The sequence below is a fragment of the Dasypus novemcinctus genome, chromosome 22, assembly GCF_030445035.2.
Source record: "Dasypus novemcinctus isolate mDasNov1 chromosome 22, mDasNov1.1.hap2, whole genome shotgun sequence".
NCBI lineage: Eukaryota > Metazoa > Chordata > Mammalia > Cingulata > Dasypodidae > Dasypus > Dasypus novemcinctus.
The window spans coordinates 29288098-29310826 of NC_080694.1; positions in this window are offsets into that span (position 1 = coordinate 29288098).

The window sequence follows — 22729 nt, forward strand, 5'->3', positions numbered from 1 at the left end:
CAATAATCAGGAAAACATGACCCAATCCAGTGAACAAACTAACATTAGGAAGAAAAGCAGAACATCAAGCAAGTAATTAAACCTCTGAAAACATTTAATAGGGGCCAATTTAATGAGGTCAAGTAAGAGATAAGAATATGAAGAAAACACTTGGAGAGCATGCAGGAGAAATTGCAATCATGCAAAAAAAATAAAAGACAACGGATATGATGGGAAGGAACAGCGTAATCCAAGAAATCAAAAATACACTCTCAGCAAATAACAGTACATTTGAAGAGGGAGAGGGACTAGTGATGTGGAAGACAGTACATCTGAAATCAAACAGTTAGTAGAATTGATAGACAAAAAGAGAGAAAAAATTCAACAGAGACTTTGGGACTTGAATGACAATGCAAAATGTGAAAACATATGCATTATAAGCATCCCAGAAAAATAAGAGAAGGGAAAGGGAACAGAAGGGGTGTTGGAGGAAATAATGGATAAAAACTTCCCACACCTAGTGAGGGAGATGAACATCCACATCCAGGAAGCACAATGCACCCTAAATAGCATAAATCCCAACAGGCCTACCCAAAGACATATACTTGTCAAATTATCCAATGCTCAAGACAAAGAGAAAATTCTAAAAGCAGCAAGAGAAAAAAACCACACATACAAAGGAGGCTTCATAAGATTGAGTGCTGATTTCTCATCTGAAACCATGGAGGCAAGAAGGCAGTCTTACGACATAGTCAAGATACTAAATGAAAAATAATTTCCGAAAAAGAATACTCTTTCCAGCTAAACTAACAATCAAATATGATAGAGAGTTCAAATACTCACAGATAAACAGAAATTAATAGAGTATGCCAACAAGAATCCTGCCCTTCAAGAAATACTAAAGGAAATTCTATAGGAGGAAAGAAAAAAACAGGAGAGACAGAGTTGGAGGAGAGTGTAAGAACAACTAAAAAGACTAAAAAAATGAACAAAATATAACAAACACAAATCCAAAGAAAAAATTGCTAATATAAATAATTCCTTGAAAGTGATAACACTGAATGTCAATGAATTAAACTCACCTGTCCAGAGTCTCAGACTGGAAAATTGGATAAGAAAGTATGATCCATCTATATGTTGTCTACATGAAAAACATCTTAGACCCAGGCATTCAAGGAGGTTGAAAATGAATGGCTGGAAAAGAATCTTACAAGCAAATAATAACCAAAAAAGGGCAGGAGTAACTATGTTAATATCAGACAAAACAGACTTTAAATGCAAAACATTTGTGAGAGACAAATATGGACACTACATAGTAGTGAAAGGGATAATCATTCAAAAAGAAAGAACAGTTATAAACATTTATGCTCCTAACAAGGGTACCTCCAAATATCTGAGGCAAACACTGGAGAAACTAAGGGAAGGAATAGATGTCTCTACAATTATAGTGGGGGACTTTAATACACCACTATCAAGCTGAAAATCTGCAAGGGCCAGAGGCCCAGATTTCACACCAAGATATGGAAATTAAACAGCACACTCTTAGAAATACAGTGGGTCAAAGAGGAAATCTCAAAAGAAATTAATAACTGCCTTGAAACTAATGAAAATGATAACACAACATACCAAAACTTATGGGATGCAGCAAAGCAGTACTGATAGTGAAACTTATAACCATAAATTCATACATCAAAAAAGAAGAAAGAGGAAAAATTGAGGAAATAACTGCACATTTGGGGGAATTAGGAAAAAAACAACAAAGTAACCCTGCCAGAAGAAGAAAGAAAGAAAGAACAAAGATAAGAGCAGAACTAAGTGAAATAGAAAATAAGAAAGCACTTGAAAAGATAAACAAAACCAAGAGATGGGTCTTTGAGAAGATCAATAAAATTGACAAACCCTTAGCTAGACTAACAAAGAAAAAAATAGAGAAGATGCAAATACACAAAATAAGAAATAACAAAGGAGATATCACCACTGGCCCCACAGAAATAAAGACTATCATAAGAGGATACTTTGAAAAACTATATTCCAACAAAAATGACAATTCAGAGGAAATGGACAAATTTCTAGAAATACATAACCAGCCTATATTGATGAAAGAAGAAATTGATGATCTCAACAAACTAATCACAAGTAAAGAGATAGAATCAGTCATTAAAAACCTCCCAACTAAGAGCCCTGGGCCAAATGGCTTCACAGGTGAATTCTACCAAACTTTCCATAAAGAACTGACACGAATCTTGCTGAAAATCTTCCAAAAATTTGAAACAGAAGAACATTGCATAACTCATACTATGATGCCAAAATTACCCTAATATGAAAGCCAAACAAAGACACCACAGGAAAGGAAAATTACAGACCAATCTCTCTAATGAACATAGATGTGGAAATCCTCAACAAAATACTTACTAATCATATTCAACAGCACCATAAATCAATTATACTCCATGACCAGGTGGAATTCATTCCTGGTGTGCAAGGATTGTTCACCATAAGAAAATACATTAATGTAAAAACCACATAAACAGATTGAAGGAAAAAAATCACATGATCATATCTATAGATGCAGAAACAGCATTTGACAAAATACAGCACTATTTCTTAATAAAAACACTGCAAAAATTGGAGTAGAGGGAAACTTTCTGAACATAATAATAGATATATATGAAAACCTCCAGTTAACATCATTTACAATTTTGAAATCTGAAAATCTTTCCCTCTAAAATCAGGGACAAGGAAGGAACCCATTATCACCTCTTCTATTTAATATTTGTTAGAAGTACTTGGGTGAGCATTGAAGCAAGAATCAGACATAAAAGGCATTCAAATTGGAAAGGAAGAAGTCAAAATTTACTATTTGCAGATGATATGATCCTATACATAGAAAACCCTGAGAAGTCTACAACGAAACTTCTAAAACATATATATATGAGTTCAGTAATGATGAAGGTTATAAAATCAATGTGCAAAAATCAGTAGCATGTCTGTACACCAATAATGAAAAATGTGAGGAGGCAATCAAGAAAAAAATACCATTTACAATAGTAAATTTAAAAATCAAATACCTAGGATTAAATTTAACTAAAGATGTAAAAAATTTATACACAGAAAACTACACAACACTATTCAACGAAACCAAAGAAAACTTAAACAAGAGGAAGAATACTCCCTGTTCATGGATAGGAAGGCTAAATATTCGTATGATGTCTATCCTACCAAAACTGATCTACACATTCAATACAATCCCAATAAAAATCAACACAGCATTCTTTAAGGAACTAGAAATACTAGCTATGAAATTTATTTGGAAATGAAAGAGGCCACGAATATCCAAAGATATATTGAAAAAGAAAAATGAAATTGGAGGAATCACACTACCTGACTTCAAAACATAGTACACTAGTGAAAACAGCATGGTATTGGCACAAGGAGAGGTACACTGATCAATGGAACCAATTTGAAAATTCTGATATAGATCCTCATAGATACAGACACATGATATTCCGAAGGCCACCAAACACACTGAAACGGAATTACCAACTCACACCTTATACAAAAACCAACCCAAGGTGAATCAAAGACCTAAATATAAGAGCCAAGACTATAAGGACCTTAGAAACAATGTAGGGAAACATCTACAGGACCTTGTAATAGGAAATGACTTCATGAATTTCACACCCAAAACACGAGCAGCAAAAGAACAAATAGATGAATGAGACTTCTTCAAAATTAGAGCCTTTTGAACCTCAAAAAAAACATACTTGGTAACCATGTATATGATAGGAGAGTAATATCCTTCAAATATAAAGAACTTCTATATCTCAAAAAATAAAAAGACAACCTACACATCTTAAAAAGTGGCAAGACTTAAACAGACACTTCTCCAAATAAAAAATACAAATGGCTAAAAAGCATATGAAAAATACTCAAAATCACTAGATGTTAGGGAAACGCAAATCAAAATTACAATGAGATATCGTCTTAGTCACATGAGACTGGCAGCTATCAAAAACACAGAGGACTACAAGTGCTGGAGAGGATGTGGAGGAATGGGAACACTCAGCCATTGCTGGTGGAAATGCAGAAGGATCCAACCATTCTGGAGGACAGTTTGGCAGTTTCTCAAAAAACTAGCTATAGATTTGCCATATGACCCAGCAATTCCACTGCTGGGTATATACCCAGTAGAACTGAAAACAAGGACACAAACCGATATATGCACACCAATGTTCATAGCAGCATTGTTCACTATTGCCAAAAGTTGGAATCAACCCAAATGCCCACCAACAGATGAATGGATAAATAAATAAATAAAATGTGGTATATCCATACAATGGAATACTACTCAGCTTTAAGAATGAATACACTACAAACACAAGTGATAACGTGGATGAATCTTGAGACCCTTATACTGAGTGAAACAACCCAAGCATTGAAGGACAAATACTACATGATCTCAATGATATGAAATAAGTAAACCAAGCTTCCTCAGAGAGCTAGAGACTGGATGATAGGTTTAAAGAATATCGGGGGGTAGAGGAAAGATGTAAGCTGACACCTACATGGGAGAAATCTATATAAGCTGAAGGTATTTGCACAAAGAAGGGGTAAAATGGGACATAGGGCTAAATTTGGGTAGGGCTTTGTGGACTTGAGGGGGGCTAGCAATGGGAGGATAGGTAATATTGCCCAAGAAATTAGGAGGACGGTGGGGGAACATAGGAACATAGGAGATTCTCAGGTATTTGGTTGAGAATACAATGCTGAGAAAACTTTTTCAAAAATATAAGGAAAGTTACCTATTTAAGATGCTCAAAGGTAATAATCTGATGCAGAACAGGCTTCTAGGGAGTGTGTGAGTGCTCATTTTGCCATAGCGGGTTATATAATTGGATAGAGACCCATATAATGAGAGCAAAGTTATACCCATTTCCTGGGGAGGACTGATGTTCTCAATTAGAGGAAATTGTATCTCTTGAGAGAAATGTTGGCACCCAATGCATTAGGGCAGTTGACCATGTCAAGCCCTCAACACTGTTGCAAGTATCTCTGTACATGGCCCTTCAAGCAGTGAAGATTGGCTGTCACTGTGGGCCCTGATGGGAGGGGGAAAGAAGTATTGAATAGATGGAACGAATATAACTGTGTGGGCAATAGAAGTGTTCCACAAGATTTTGCAAGGATGGATATAAGACATGTTAAATTACACCAAAAATGTATAGGGGCTGATAGGCTAAAATGTAAATCATAATGTAAAACATAAGATAACTAAAAATTTAGAAAATTGTATAGTCTAAAATATAAACCACAATGTAAACAGAAATGATACCTTGTTTGAAAGCTACTGTGTCAATATCTGTACATCAGTTTCAGTAAATATAGTATGAATATGTAAAAAATTATTGCTGTGGAAGGGAAAAGAGTTTAATGTTGGATATGTGAGAGTACTGTATATTGTATATGTGAATTACAGTGCCCTAAAACTTTTGTGAAGGTAAGCTTAATAATTAGGAAATAAAAGAAAAAAAAGGACATAGACAGTGAGGAAAAGACGGAAGAAGTTGCCTTGCCAATGTGCATACAGGGCAACATTTATTGCAGTAATGGAAGACAGAGCATCAAAAACAAAGCTTTGAATTTTTTAATTTTTTGATTCCCCAATTTATTTGTACATTATTTTTTCTAAATTAATATGTATTCTATATCTAACCTTTACACTCATCACTATGTTCCTTTTTACTATTAATGAACCTGGCAATATATTTGACTTCATTTTTGAAGAAGTTTTGGATCACAGAGAAGCTCAACAATGGCAGGGTAGGAATACTGGTGTGGGATGTTATGGACAGGTGATGCACGTTTGGGAGGGAGTTTTCTAGGGCATATATCCAGGGTACATAAAAATGTTTGGATATTTTCATAGTGGTTACAATTAAAAACAACTAAGGGAGTGCTGAGTTCCTAGCCAGGGGAGCTCTATCACAATCCTGAAACGAACAGGAACAATCCCCCAAGTGCAATGGCAAAGACCAAAAAAGAAGGAAGGTCCAACAATGAGCCCTTGAAACTAATAACTATGCTCTTAAGCCTGTGCACCTGAAATAAAAACAAGGCCTAGAGCTGCAGGGTGCCTAAGAGTTACCTCCTGAGAGCCTCCGTGTTGCTACAATGTGGCCAGTCTCAAAGCCAAACTCAGCACGTAAATGTGTTGTCTTCCCCCCAGTGTGGGAAATGACTCCTGGGGATGAGCCTTCCTGGCACCGAGGGATTACTACCAAGTACCAGCTGATGATGTAACTAGAAAATGACCTTGAATAAAAGGGTCAACTCAGACCAGCAGAATATCTCAGTCTACATAGAACACCAGGAGTTAAAATGTTTTTTGACCTGAATAAAAGGGGAAAATGGAAAGGACAAATGAGTTTATATGGCTTTGAGTCTCCAAAATAGCTGAGAGCTTATTAGAGGGGTTGCCCTTACGCACACCTCAGCAGAGTCCCAGAGACAAATAAAGTAGATACAACCCCAGGTATTGGTTCTTCTGAGGGCTACAGAGACCCACAGGTTTTATGGTAATGGCAGATGGAGTTCAGTGCCATGTCAGATGGCCCTACTTTGGAGTTTGTGTTTCTGTGTGATGGAGCTGAACTCAGATGTGTTCTTTGTCCACAAGCCTCTCCTGTTGCTTTTACTGGATCTGTAGTTAGTGCTAGGGTTTAGTGTATACCCAGAGGACCTGAATCTCTGGACTGATGATCTGATAGCCAGGCCCTGAGCCCCAACAGACTTGCAACCCCTGTACTCTGGTTTATTGGACTTACCCCACTCAGATAACATGAAGGTCAAGAAGGTCAACCACCACACCAGGAAGCCAAGAGACCCTACAACTGAAAGCAGGAGAAGTGCATCCGGCATCTATGTGGAATCTAAGCCCCCTCTTGATATATATGTGGAGTGGACACAACCATTCTAAGGTCCACAGGATGGAGGAATAGAGAATGGATTAGAGTGGACTTACTGATATTCTATTCATGAACTATTGTGATTAGTAATCGAAGAAAATATGGCATTGGTGTGGAGAAAGTGGCCATGGTGGCTTCTGGGGGTAGGGAGAGGGAGGAGATGAGATGTGGGGGCGATTTTTGGGCTTGGAGTTGTCCTGGATGGTGCTGCAGGGACAGTTACCAGACATTGTATGTCCTCCCATTGCCCACTGGGTGGAATATGGGAGTGTGCGCTATGGTGTGGACCACTGACCATGAGGTGCAGTGGTGCTCAGAGATGTATTCATCAAATGCAATGAATGTCTCATGATGATGGAGGAAATTGTTTTTATGGGGGGAGGAGTGTGGTGAGGGTGTGGGGGGTATATGGAGACCTCATATAGAGGGGGTATATGCGGACCTCATATAAAGAAAACAAAAATGAAAATTTTAATAAATTTTTTTTAAGGTTTTGCCTTTTATCACTCTAATAGGTGTTGTCTTGTATATATAGTGGCAAGGCAATCTCTTTCATTTCTTCCTCAGTGTCTTGCCTCTTTTATTTTTCATTATATCTTCAAAAAAGTTTAAGGTGACAGTAAAATCATGCACAGAATATAGGTATCTCCCATATACCCAACATCATCCCTCTTCCTCACCAATGATGTTTTTACTTGTGGATGTTACATTTGCTACAACTGATGTACAAATATTGGATAGCTACCAACCATGCTCAGTAGTACACAATATGGTTTACAATTTAGACCATACGCTTTTATAAATTTTTGTTGAAATTTATCATGGCCTGTATCCATCATTGAAAGATCATACAGAACACTTCCATTTACCCCCATTTACCCCCTCTTCCATCTATTTTCTCTCTCTCTCCCTCTCCTTGGGGCCCACATTGGCAACCAGGCTTCATTGCTTGAAGGACAAGATTCATAGATACTTGCAACAATGCTGAGGGCTTGACAAACTGGTCTATCCTCTCCCATTAGGAGCAAGCCTTGCTCTTGAGAGATACTCTCCCCTCTATTTGAGAACATCTAAGTGTCCTCTCCATTATCGGTGTACAACAATTCTTGCTCATTGTATTGCTCCACACTCACGAATATAACACTGGGTCAGATGGTCCATGGAATTGTGGGTATGTTCGGTGTGGAAAGGTGAACACGCAGGATTGATGTATGCGTGGTTGAAATTATAATGTTGAGAAAACACTTTTTTTTCCACTATAATCCTGATTCTGCATCTTTATTTTATTTTCACTTTTTTGGTCTTTATTCATTTTTTTTAATATTACATTCAAAAAATACGAGGTCCCCATATATCCCCTACTCCCCTCACCCCACTACTCCCCCCATAGCAACATTCTCCTCCATCATCATGACACGTTCATTGCATTTGGTGAATACATGTCTGAGCATCGCTGCACCTCATGGTGAATGGTCCACATCATAGCCCACACTCTCCCATGTTACATCCAGTGGGCCATGGGAGGACCTAAAATGTCCACTAATTGTCCCTGCAGCACCACCCAGGACAACTCCAAGTCCCCAAAAACGCCTCCACAGCTCATCTCTTCATCCCATTCCCCACACCCAGCAGCTACCATGGCCAATTTCTCCACACCAATGCCACATTTTCTTCAATTACTAATCACAAATAGTTCATGAGTAGAATATCAGTAAGTCCACTCTAATCCATATTCTATTCCTACATCCTGTGGACCTTGGATTGGTTGTGTCCTTTCCACATCTATGTCAACAGGGGGTTAGATTCCACATGGATGCTGGATGCAATTCTCCTGCTTTCAGTTGTAGGCACTCTTGACTCCATGGTGTGGTGGTTGAACTTCTTCAACTCCATGTTCTCTGAGTGGGGTAAGTCCAATAAACCAGTGTAGGAGCTGAAATCTGTTGAGGCTCAGGGCCTGGCTATCATATGGTCAGTCCAGATATTCAGATCCCCTGGGTATATATTAATCCCCATCACCAACTACAATTCTGGTAAAGTAGCAGGAAAGACTTGTGAAAAGTGATCACATCTGAGTCCAGCTCCATCACACAGAAACACAAACTCCAAAGAAGGGCCAACTGACATGGAACTGAACCCCATCTGCCATGACCATAAAACCTGTGGGTCTCTGTAGCCCTCAGAAGAAAAAATACCTGGGGTTCTATCTACTTTATCTGTCTCTAAGACTCCGCTGAGTTGTGCATAAGGGCAACCCCTCTGATAAACTCCCAGCTCTTTTTTGGACTCATAGCCATATAAACTCATTTGCCCTTTCCATTTGCCCCTTGATTTAGGTCAAAAAGCATTTTTAACTCCTGTTATTATATGTAGACAGAGATATTCTGCTGGTCCGAGTTGAACCTTTTATTCAAGGTCATTTTCTAGTTACATCATCAGCTGGTACTTGGTATTAATCCCTCGGCACCAGGGAGGCTTATCCCTGGGATTCATGTCCCATGCTGGGGGGAAGGCAACAAATTTACATGCTGAGTTTGGCTTCAAGACTGGCGATATTTGCATAACACGGAGGCTCTCAGGAGGTAACTTTTAGGCACATTGCTGCTCTAGCCCTTGTTCTTATTTCAGGTGCACAGGCTCACAAGCATAGTCATTAGTATCAGGGGCTCATTGTTGGACCTTCATTCTTATTTGTCTTTGTTGTTGCACTTGGGGGATTGTTGCTATTCCTTTAGGGACTGTGATAGAGCTTCCCTGGCTAGGAACTCAGCACTCCCTCAGTTGTTTTTAATTGTTTCCACTATGAAAATATCCAAACATTTTTATGTACCTTGGATATATGCCCTGTAGAACTCCCTGTCAACCATGTGTCCCCTGTCAATAACATCCCACACCAGTATTCCTCCCTGCCATTGTTGAACCTCTCTGTGATCCAAAACTTCCTGAAAAGTGAAGCCCAATATATTGCCAGGTTCCCTTAATAGTAAAATGGAATATAGCGATGAGTTTAAAGGTTAGATATACAGTACATATTAATTTGGAAAAATTTAACATCCTATCTTTTCCTTTTCTTTTTTCTAATTATTAAGCTTATCTTCACAAGAGTTTTAGATCACAGTAATTCATATATACAATATACAGTAATCCCACATATCCAACATAATATCTTTTCCCTTCCACAGCAGTAATCTTTTAACATATTCATACCATATTTATTAAAACTGATGTACAGATATGAGACAATAGCTTTCAAATAAGGTAACATTTGTGTTTACATTGTGGTTTATTTTTTAGACTATACAATTTTCTATATTTTTAGTTATCTTATGTTTTACATTATGATTTATATTTAGCCTATCAGCCCCTATATATTTTTTGTGTAATTTTAAATGTCTTATATCCATCCTTGAGAAAACACTGTTGATGATATAATAAGGAAGGGTTACTGTTTTAGGGTATTGGATGGTGGACATCTGGCACAAGGTGCACCAGGGGCAGGCTTCTAAGGATTGTGTGAGTGCTCATTTCTTGCCTTTTTAAAACTGTGAACAGTTTGTTAGGAAACACAGTACCTTTGTCTTCTCTTCATTCCCAGAATGTACTTTAGGATTTACCATACAGTATTGGTGAATAAATATTGTTGAATGACTAGGAAACCAGATGGTTGTGTGGGTTGAACAGATATTGCTAATTATGGGGGAGAAAGGAGAAGCAGTGAGACAAGAGGAAATTCACTTGTGAGTGGGTGTCTCCATTCATGACAGCTAACTCCAGAGGAGAAAAATTGGGAAATAAGATAGTTTAGTGTATTCAGAATCTTACTCCAGAAGCAACAAGAGGGAAATCAGTATGGGAAACCTTACAAGACTAGAGCCCACACCTTAATAAGGGTGACCTCCTCCTGGGAGGTAGGTGTCCACAGGGATAAGAGATGAACATGGAGCTCCAAAGCTGTCACAAGGGACTAAACTGGTGCAAATTTGCATTGTGTTTTCCTTTCTTATCTCCAGAGAAATAATTATCTCAGGGAGATTGATACAAAAGAATACTTCATTAATGTGGTTCATGGGAATGGAATCCCTAATTGCTCAGATACTCTATGTGCTTCTCTTTCACTGTATCAAAGAAAACACAATTTGTCTTCTACAGACCTTATGACTCATTCCATCTCACTTCACTTCTTGGGAACAGAGTTTCCAACTTCATTCATCTGTCAAGGAAGAACCTGCATTGGTTAACTTAGACCTTGACTTCATAATTTCAGAGCGACTTACAGAATCTTCACAGGTACTGGGGAATATATTTTTGACTCCATGGACACCTTTTATTGGTAGAAGCTTTAAGGAAATCAGCAGATTATGACCACAGAGAAAACTTAAAACACAAAGTTCTGTCTTATTAAAAAGCCTGAGTGAAAATAGCAGATAAACTAAAATAGATTTTTTTTCCCAATCTGCTTCCTCTGATCTCTTACTCTTGGGTCTTCCCTCTCTCAGAAGCATTGTTTCCTTGTTTCACTCATTCGTCTTTCTCTATACTTGTAGAAATTATCTGTTTACCTGTGTTTATTCATTTTTTTTCTTTTAGTAATTCAATATATGTGGCTCTGGAATTCTGGTGAAGTGGATCAGAAATTACCGACTCATCCTGGGGAGGTTAGTAAAGGCATCACAAGGGAGATTTTAATTGCAATAAGGCTTGAAGGAGGATTTAGAGTAATTTCAGAAGGAGAAAAGGCTAGAAGTACATGAAGAAGAGATGACATGGACACAAATATGGAGTCAATAATTATATGGTGTGGTGAGGTTTTAAAAATAGTTCTTTTTAAAAAAGAAATCAACTTTATTGATACATATTAAAAAGCATACAATTCCTGTGACATGTAAAATTTGTTGTATTTGCCTTAATGACATAATTGTGCATTTATTACTTCAGTCATTATTAGAGTATGTTCACTGAGATGTAAAGATTTTTCTTGTTTGTTTTTATAAATTCGCTATGAGATTTCTTTAGCAAAAATTATTATGGTCTTCTTTTTTTAAGATACATAGATCACACTAAATTTTACATTTTAAAACATGACATTCCCATATACCCCACTCCCTAAATTCCCCATCCTCCCACATTAACAACCTTTCATCAGTGTGGCACATTCCTTTTATTTAATGAATACATTTTGGTCATTGCTACAAAGCTTGGATTATTGTTTACATGTTAGTTTACACTCTCTTCCAGTCCATTCAGTGTGATATGGTAGGATATATAATATCCTGCATCTGTCCATGAGATATATTTCAGGACAACTCCAAGTCCCCAAAAAAGCCACCATATCACACCCTCTTCTTCCCTCTCCCTGCACTCAACAACTCCAGTGGTCACTGTCTCCATGACAGTGACACAATTTCTTCCATTCCTAGAGTCACAATAAGTCTATAGTAGAATACCACTAAGCCCACTCTAATTCTTATTTTATTCCTCTATCTTGAGGATCTTGGCATGGTGATGACCACTCCACCTCTAAATCAAGAGGGGCCTTAGATCCCACATGTTTGATGGATGGAATTCTGCTTGCAGTTGTGGACTCTCTCTGTTCCCTGGTGTGGTGGTTGACCAACATTTTGTTTGCTTTCAGATTTGGAGTTTAAAAATATAGCCGCTGTAAACGTTCATGTGTGGACTTTTGTGTGGACTCTAATTTTCATATCATATATATATATATGATATGGTGTGTATATATATATACCTAAAAGCAAAACTGCTGGATTGTATGGTAAGACAATGTTTAGTTTTAAAAGAAACTGTCTTCTGGATGAACCATTTTATGTTCTCACTAGCAGTGAATGAGAGATGTATTGCTCCATATACTCAACAGCAATTGGTATTCTCAGTTTTTAGGTTTTTATCTCTTCTAATAAACATGTGGTCATATATTATTGTGTTCATAGTCTTCCAAGTCCCTAATGACAGATGATGTTTAATTTTTAAAAGAGTTTTAATGAGTTTATTTATTCATTTATTTATTTAAATTTTAAAAATTTTAAAACAGGTTTAGATTACATAAATGTTACATAAAATATAGAGGGGACCCATATGCCCCACCCCTTCACCCTCCCACTCTTTCCCATAGTAACAACAACTTTCATTAGTATAGTACATTTGCTACAATTGATGAATGCATATAGAAACAATGCTGGTAACCATGAATTATAGTTTATATTATAGTTAAGAGCCTGTCCTGCACAATTTTAGGTAATGATAAAACATATAATGGCCTGTATCCATCATTGCAATGTCATGCAGAACAATCCCAATGTCCTGAAAATGCCCTGATATTACACCTATTCTGCCTGCTCCCTCCTCTCAGAATCTCTGGTGGTCATGGCCTTTATATCAATGATAAACATTCTTCCATTGCTAGAATAGTAAGTCTATAATATAAAAATAATGTCTACTTTAGTCCATTGTTCATTCCCCAATCTTCAGGATTTTGTGATGGTGATGCCCACTGTTTCTAATTGAGAGGGGGCTTAGATCCCTTGGGATATATGGGTGGAACTAGCTTGCTTAGAGGTGCAGACATTCTTTGCTCCTTGGGATTGGTGTTGTCCATTACCATCTCATTCTTAGTTGTTCTCCATAGGTCCAATGAACTGGAGAGTAAGTGTTGAAACTCTGCTTAGATTAAGGGTTCAACGGGCACATGAACAGACCAAAAACATAATGCTCTGGCTCATGTATTTAACAAGGATAGTGCCAACACATGGCTTTGTGTAAATAGCATTTAGAGAAGAGCCACATGTTGGGAATCTACAAATGAGGCTAACTCTTTTACACTGGGGAGCATAAATTCCAAAGTAAGGTCTACTGACAGGGTGCCAAATTCCTGAGATTCCCTGCACTATTTACAGTGTCTAGATATCTCTAGAACCATCAGGATCCCTACTGTTTGAGGCACTGTTTACTGTAACAGATAGTGAGATTCTGCTGAGATGAGCATAAGCATAACCTCTGTAATGACGTCCAAACTCACTTTAAAATCTCTTAATCATAAAATTTCATCTGCACTGAATATTTCCCCTTTTTGGCCAAGGTCTTTTTCAGAGACATTGCTAGTTGGCATTTGGTCATAATACCTAGGTGCCAGTGAAGTTGAATTTCTTTTTATATATTGTATTTTGTATTTGTATTTTGAATTTCTTCCTAAGTTAGGATTCTGTTTATATCTTTTGCAGATTTTTAAATTCAGCTTATGCTTTCTTATTTTGTGGTGTTAATATTAATTTCTACATTTGTATACAAATCTTTTATCAGATGTGTTTTGTAAGTATTTTTCCAAATCTGCATGTTTTCTTACAACCGCTTATCAATGTCTTTCACAGAGTAGATATTTTACATTTGAATAAAAACTGACTTATAAATTTTAATCTCTCATGAATCATGCTTCCATTACTATATCTAAAAACTCTTTTCCAAACTATGGGCCCTTAGATTTTCTTCACATTTTAGTCTAGCACTTTCACAATGCATTTTACTTTAAAATGGTATGATTCATTTTGATTTAATTTTTGTGAAATGAATTCAATCAGTGCCTAAGTTCCTTTTTTATTTGGCATGAGTGCATCCTATTGTTACCATATTCTAACTAAGTTCTTGGCTATGCTGCAGAAGTGAATTTCAAGAACACGCCAGGTGAGTTAGGCCAGTAATTAATTCAGGTAGGAAAGGAAGAGAAATGGGAGAAAATAACAGAGCAGGGCCCCAGCAGGTAGTGAGGAAGGGGCTGAAAAGGGATGAAGAGGGCTAATTTACAAGCTACAATTCCCCATTATAGATTATAAGTCCCGAGGGTAACTTGCATGGCCACATGGCAGAGGAAAAATGATGAAAGTGACATGCAGAAGGCAAGACGGGTCAATAGGCAAAAAGCTAGGCAAGAGCAAGCTCAATCCTCATGGTTTGCTTTTGAACTGCTAGTTATCCACCCCTTTGCTAATGGCAGGGGAGGGGTTTCAGCTGTTTGCTCTTTGGATTGATTATCCTGCCCATCAATTCCTTAGTGAGGACCCAGTGATAAAGTTCCTAGGGAAGATCCAGGCTTTTCCATATTCTCAGGAAGGAGGCTTTGTTCTGGGTAGCAAATCCCAGGGTGAGATTCCTCCAGCAGCCATCATTAGGGGGTTTTGATGTCCATGTGGACTCTGTCAGGTTCTAGATGCATCTATTCCCTATCTTACTAGCCTGCTTCACTTTTGTTCCAACACCACTTCTTGAAAAGATCATACTTTCTACACTGAATTACCCTTGTCCTCTGTGAAACATCAGTGGAACACATTTGTGTGGGGTCATTTGTCCATTTCACCAAAAAGATTTTTTAAATTATTGTGTTTTTATAATAACTGTTACAACCAAATAACATGGTTCCTACTACTTTGTTCTTCTTTTCTATTTTGTCACAGGGTACAAAAACATGGTCATAATGTTTGTTGCTTAAAATAAAGTCTGAGAGAATTTATCATGGAAATTATTGCCTTGGCAAAGTGTATTCTATTATGACCAAGGGTTTCTAGCCATCACAACTATCAAGGAGAAGCAGGAACATATGTTTTCCCTATTTTCAGAAAAGGGTACTAGATCTCTATAAAATCCATAAAAATATTAACTTAATGTAATTACAATACAAACAGTACCATTTATTATATTTTTCTGATTATGGCTTGAGGCTAAATTGCATTGTATTGAATATCTCCTCAGGAAATTCATCATCCACATGGAAACAGAAAACCAAACATATGCTTTAGAATTCATCCTCCTGGGGCTCTCAGAAAATACAGAGGTGCAGTCCCTCCTCTTTGGAATGTTCCTGTCCATGTACCTGGCTACATTCATTGGCAGCCTGCTCATCATCCTGGCCATCATCTTGGACTCCCATCTCCACACACCCATGTACTTCTTCCTCTCCAACCTGTCTTTTACTGATATCTGTTTCACCTCCACCACGAAACCAAAGATGCTGCTGAACATTCAGACAGGCAACAAAATCATAACTTTTGAAAACCGTCTCACCCAGATGTATTTTTTCATGATTTTTGGGCAATTAGATAACTCCTGTCGCCCCCTGCACTACACAGTCATCATGAACCCCGGGCTCTGTGGCCTCCTACTGCTGGTATCCTGGTTATTGAGTGTTTTGGACTCTCTTTTGCATAACTTAATGGTTTTACAATTGTCTTTTTGTACAGAGATGGAAATGCCACACTTTTTCTGTGAACTTAATCTGGTAGTCAGACATGCTTGTTCTGACACCTTCCTCAATGACCTTGTGGTGTATTTTGCAGGTGGACTTCTGGGGGTTATACCACTCACTGGGATCTTTTTCTCTTACTATAAAATTATATCCTCAATTTTGAGAATCTCAACAGCTCGTGGTAAATATAAAGCATTTTATAATTGTGGATCTCACCTCTCAGTAGTGACCTTGTTTTATGGTAGGTATTGGAGTGTATCTTAGCTCTGCTGCTACCAAAAACTCAAAGGCAAATGCAATAGCCTCAGTGATGTACACAGTGATTACTCCCATGTTGAACCCCTTTATTTACATTCTTAGAAACAAGGACATAAAGCAGGCCTTTTAAAAGCTGGAAAACATTCTGTCTATAAAAGGATACTTTGTCTCAAGTTTACAAAAGTGCTCATGATTAACAGAGATCAAACACTAGAAGATTCTTTTTTTAAAAATGAAATATTTTGTTGTCTTTTTTGAAGATACATAGATAACGCAAAACGTAACATTAAAAATATGAGGTTCCCATATATACCACTCCCCACCCCACCCCCACTCCTCTCACACCAACAACTTCTGGTTGTGTGGATTATCATTTGCATTGTAGTTTGCAACTCCCCACAGTCCATTCAATGGCTTATGGCATGATATGTAATGTCCTTCATCTATCCGTACTATATCATTCAGGACAACTTCAAGTCCTAAAAATGCCTCCATATCACACATCTTCCCTCTCCCAGCACTCAGCAACTCCCACAGCCACTGTCTCCAGACAGACTAGTGTGTCAAATCCTCAGCATTGTTGCAAGTATCTGTGAATCGTGTCTTTCAGGCAGTGAAGCTTGGTTGTCACTGTGGGCCCCAAGGGATGGGGGAGAGAGGAATAGAATAGATGGAAGATGGGACAACTAGGGGCAGTTGAAGTGTTCCACAAGATTATGCAGTGATGGATATAGGCCTTGTTAAATTTCACCAAAAAATTAAATGTAAACCATAGTACAACCAAATTTTTATAAAATTGTACAATCTAAAATATAAACCATAATGTAAACCATAGTGAAACCATGGTTTGTATCTATGTTTCAATATCTGTTCATCAGCTATAGCAAATATACGCACATTAAAAAGATAATTGCAGGGGGAAGAGAGAAAAGTGTTTGATATTGGCATATCAGATTCCCTTATATTGTATATGTGACTTTATTGTGATCTAAAACTTTTTTGAAGACATTATAATTTTTTTTAAACAAAGGATGAAGACCCTGAGAAAAGAATGGGAGAGAGCGCTTTTCTACTGTACATACACAGCAACACCTATTACAGTGATGAAGGCAAAATGTAAAATATATTTTATGATATTTTGCATTTTAATACCCTGATTTATTTTTTACTTTTAGTTTTTCTTAAATATAGAATAAAAATATTCTATTTTTTATCTTTAAACCTATCACTAATATTTCATTTTCCTGTTAATTGAGTTTAGAAATATATTAGCATATAGTTTTGAAGAAGTTTTGGATCACAGAGTGTTTCAACAATTGCAGGGCAGGAGCACTGGTGTGGGATGTCATTGATGGGGGATGCATGGGCAGGGGACAGTTCTCCAGGGCATTCATGCAGGGTATATAAATATATTTTGGATATTAATTGTCATATTAGGTAGAGTTTGACATGACAACTGAGGAAGTGCTGAGTTCCTATTCTGGGAAACTATGTTGCACTCCCCAGTTGAGGAGCAACTATCCCCCAAGTGCAAGAACAAAGACCAGTGAAGAAGGATGGTCCAATGATGGGCCGTTGATACTGATGACAATGCTTATGAGCCTGTGTGCTTGAAATTTCAACTAGGTCTAGAGATGCAAGGTGCCTAAGAGTAACCTCCTGAGAGCCTCCATGTTGCTCAAATGTGGCCACTCCCTAAGTCAACTCAACATTACCTTCCCTCCAGCATGGGACATATCCCCTGGGTTGAGAATCCCTCATGCTGAGAAATTACTACCAAGCACCAGCTGGTGATACAATTAGAAAAATAACTTGAATAAAAAGGGGAAATGGGAAAGACAAATTAGTTCATATGGCTAAGAGACTTCAAAATGAGTCAGGTCTTCAGATGAGTTGGACTTATGCATCTTTCAGCAGGATCTCAGAGACAGCCTAAGTAGGTACTACCCCAGGTAGTGGTTCTCCTGAGGACTACAGAGACACCTCATTCCTATGGTCATGGCAGATGATTCTGGAGTTCGGTGCCTTGCCAGAAGATACTACTTTGGAATTTGTACCCTGAAGTGTGATGGAGTTGGACTCAGATGTGATCTTTCTACATGTGCCTCTCTGTCACTTTTACTCAACCTTTTGTTGGTGCTGGGGTTGTTGTATGTTCAGGAGACTTGAATGAGCTTCAGGAGAGTTGCAACACCTGCTCTCAAATTCATTGGATTTGCCAGTGTCAGCTAACAGGGAGGTGAGGATGGTCAACCACCATACCAGGGAACCGAGAGAGTCTACAAGTGCAAGCAGGAGAATTCCACCCATCAGCCATGTGGGATCTAAGCCAACTTTCAATTTAGAGGTGGAGTGGACATCACCATCCCAGGGTACACAAGGTGGAGGAATAAAATATGGATTAGAGGAGATCTTAATCTAGGTACTTTGTAAGTGTATAGAGAGATAATCTTGCATTTGCCTAATAACAACTTACATTTGTTTCATTTTGGTATATCACGGATTCCTATTTCTTTTGTATTATTTTACATCATGTGTTCCCTCATTGTATTCCTGGACTCAGGATTGAAGATAGAAACTGCTGCCTGGATTCTCAGCAGTAAAATATTTCATTCAGTTTATTCTGTATATATAAAATTATAGCAGGTGCTGGAGGGATGAAAGTGTATTGCAGTCACTCCCAGATGAAAGAAACTGCTTGTGTTTTATGGTGTTAGTGAAAAATAAGCTCTCCTAGCAAAGGCTCTGTACCACCTACCAGGGCTTGTTCATTAGTTCCTGAAAGAGGTCACATCCTGAACTGGAGATGTCATCTGACTGCTTTATAGTAATCCACATTCTATCTCCAATATGTGCCTTTCTCCTGCACCTTCAAAATCATAATTCAAGCGAGCTTGTAATCAACAACACATTCCCTGATTTTTCAAACAATGATGGTTTCAATAATTTCTATCATTCTTCCAGCAATGTAAGTTTGCCCTTTAAAAAATATTTCCATATTGAAGGATATTTTCTGGAAATTTCTTTCAGCACTCCCTACAATAATAGTCCTCATTTATGGGTCATAAAAAGCAAATATGTGTTTTTCTGCCTTTCCTACTATATCTTATTCTTATATTAAACCCAGATATTAGGACATAATTTCAGACTTTTATGTAAGCTTGCTGTTTTCTTCTGGGTAGACTAAGGTGAATGCATCATTCATCAACTGATTTCCTTGCCATCACTACAAATGGCAAACCAGAGCGGCATTTTGGAAGTAATGATTTCTCTGAGTTAATGGTCATATTTGAAGATGTAAATAATTGCTTACATATTTGTATTCACTTCAAATTCTTTGGCAAAGCTGTGAATTCATTTTCACTTGTAATTTATTGACACACAGGTGCAGTCTCTGCTGTGAGTCATACACTTATCAGAACTGAAATTTTCAGGAAAAGATATTTCATTCATGCAGTTTTATAAAATGTCTATGTTTTGATTACACCTTAACCTGAAAATTAAAAATCCTCAGCTTGTCACTTTTTTCTGGAATTCTCTCCAGTGCAAGTAAGAGCCCCACCTTATTCCACATTAACTTGAATTAGGATTTTCAGTAAAATCATTTTTCACATAAACCAGTTTGTCAATACCTTTCCTAGGTGCATTCTTTAAATGTTACTGCAAACAATATATTGTGAATCATTTTTTCCAATCTATACAAGAGCAATTATGTACATTTACCACATGGAAATAGTGTCAGTGGTCTTCTCACTCCCAACAATTTGATGTATCAGTTCCCAATTGCTACCCTGCAAGACTGCTATTTTGTAATCAGTTCTGGTACAAAATAGTTTACATGAAAGGCTTATTTTTGAGCAGAAATCTCTTTCCAAATAAAAGCTTTTAAGAATTTTTACTTTAGTCCATTGTACATTATAATAACTAGATATTATTATTCTATTATAGATGTGTTATTATAGTAATTAAAGAATTTTATCATTGAAATAAAGTCATTGGCCACCAGAGGTTCTGAGGGGAGGGAAGGGAAGAATAAGGAGTAATATGGAGACATTTTGGAGACATAAGAATTCTCCTACATGATCTTTCAATGATGGAAACAAGGCCATTATACATTTTGTCAAACCTATAAAATTGTCTGAGACTGAGGGTAAACTATAATCTACAGTGTAGTCCATGGTTAGTAGAAATGCTTCAATATGTGTCCTTCAATGTTAACAAATGTACAACTCTAATGAAACAAGTTGTTAATGTGGTAAAGTGTGGGATCTTGAGGGGCTGGAGCATATGGGAATCTCCTGTATTTTTAATGTAACATTTATGTAATCTAAAGCTTCTTTAAAAATAAAAACATTAAGAAAATTTTGAAAAAGAATCTTGAGAAAAAACGTGGTAGTCATGAACATTCATGTTACTTAAGAAACTAGAGTTATGTCTTTCAATATTTGGAAGTATGGAAAAGAGTGAAAAACAGTCCAGCTAAGAAAGGTGATACTTCTGTTATAATCAGGAACACTGTATAATCAAGAAGACTCCACTGGAATTATTGACCACACAAATATGCCCCCTTTCTGCAGTCAGGGAGAAGGAGGCTCATGTCTTCAGTATTGATTAAATAGGCACCACCACCTGCAGTTTCTCCATCTGGAGGACAGGAATACAAACCAGAAAGAGGGAGAAAAGACTGCTAAGAATAACCTACCCTACTGAAGTCACACCCTAAGAAGACTCAGTTGTGGATGCCAAACTTACTTACACTTTGATTGTATTTATGAAGAGAGGGTGATTGGTATCTTTCAAAATCCCCTAAGAAACTTCCTGTTTCCTTTCTAAATATTTAGCTGGTACACTGATTCATAAGGTAACATTTTTATTAAGCAAATATCATATGTGAGTGATGGAGACCTTTTCAACTCTATTATATTCTCCTCGAACTTATGTTATTACAAAGATCTTTTCTTATTTCCCCATTCCTGCATCTTCTCTTTTCCTTTAAAATAAAAAAGTATTCCTGGTTTTGTCAGTAGAATTTTATTCTTCTCCAGGATCCTAAAATATGTGAAAACAATGATTCACTCTAAACTGAGGGTAAAATTTGTTCTCATGTAAAACAAAGTTTATTCCTTAAGAGTCTATAAATGTCTATAAGGGGAAAAAGCATCATATTGTCTTTTATCAGTGAAACTTAAGTACAGTTAGGTTTTTTTAAAAAGGGAAACCTTGCAGAGAGTTCCTAAAATATAGATTTCATCGAAAGACACTTCCATAATTTCAGTGAGAGATAAACACCAAGTTACAGAGGGAAAAACTTTTTTTCCTGGATAAGTGGGATATTTGCTGTCTGAAAACCATGAAATATATGTTACATAGAAGGAGGGCAAGATACATTTTGAGTGATCTGTGTTCTGTTTAATTGAATGTTTTATGAGTAGAATAAATACTTTGGGACCCTAACATGAGAAATTTAGAAAAGATGAATACTGCCAATTGAAGATTTACTGTCCAGAGTGGGGAAGTGAGAATAAACACACCCAGGTCCAAGGAACATCATTTAAACCAAGAGAAAGTAGAAAACTGTAACAGAATGCTTACCTATTATAATGCATTGTAATAAGGTAGCCCATGCCTAAGTGAGTATATTTCAAACATAGGAGCAATTACTCCTCCCTCCACTGCCAAGAACAGAGTTTGCAAGAGAAGCAAATTCTAGAGTAACAGTATTGAATGAGAAGGTCCTGGATTTCACATTCTAAAGTCTTTCTCCAATGTCACACTTCCCATTTCTCCTCATTTCCAGATCATCCCTCTCAGAAGAATTGGAAGCACCAGCATAGTAATAGCTCTGAGATACATCATCCTAAGTGTGGTTATATATATATATATATATATTTCATTTCCTGAATGAAAATATTTTGTATTTATTTATTATCCAAGAAGGAAAACATCAGTGGAACAATAAATCACTGAAATCAACCTGTAGATCTGTTTCACTGTGCAAAGAAAATATGAAAGGGAATGTTTTACTGGCAGTAAATGGAGGGACATGGATAAAATGTCAAGTGTAGTAGGTCCACAGATATCAATTTGGTTTATTTTCCATTTCTGTTTCAGGATTAGTGTGTCTTTGATTCCCATGGTAGATAAATTTCTCCCATTCCTACTTGGAAATTTTACATTTTCATCATTGTACATTTTAGTTTCAGAGGTTCTATTTATTTAATTATTGAAATATACCATTTAATATAATTGCAATATTCTTTTTAATCTTCTAAAACTCATTAAA